The sequence below is a fragment of the Solanum stenotomum genome, chromosome 1 (genome assembly GCF_019186545.1).
Source record: "Solanum stenotomum isolate F172 chromosome 1, ASM1918654v1, whole genome shotgun sequence".
NCBI classification, from domain to species: domain Eukaryota; kingdom Viridiplantae; phylum Streptophyta; class Magnoliopsida; order Solanales; family Solanaceae; genus Solanum; species Solanum stenotomum.
Window position 1 is genome coordinate 1121371 of NC_064282.1, and position 406 is coordinate 1121776.

A 406-nucleotide genomic window follows, 5' to 3' on the forward strand; every position below is an offset into this window, starting at 1 on the left:
AATGAAGGGTAATGTTGTCAAAGACACAATAATTTGGTAGTATTGAAGACTCACACTTATTAAAGTGAAGGATAATGTTGTCAAAGACACAATAATTTGGTAGTATTGAAGACTCACAATTATTAAATAGGATAATAGGATAGTGAAGGGTAATGTTGTCAAAGACACAATAATTTGATAGTATTGAAGACTCACACTTATTAAAAGTAGGATAATAGGATAGTGAAGGGTAATGTTGTCAAAGACACAATAATTTGGTAGTATTGAAGACTCACACTTATTAAATAGGAAGGATATATATATATATATAAAAAATTTGAGGTATGATGTACCACTTTTTTTGTTGGCAAGTATATCTTAAACTTAACATAGATTTAAGACTATTTATATTGTTCAATAGCTAAAG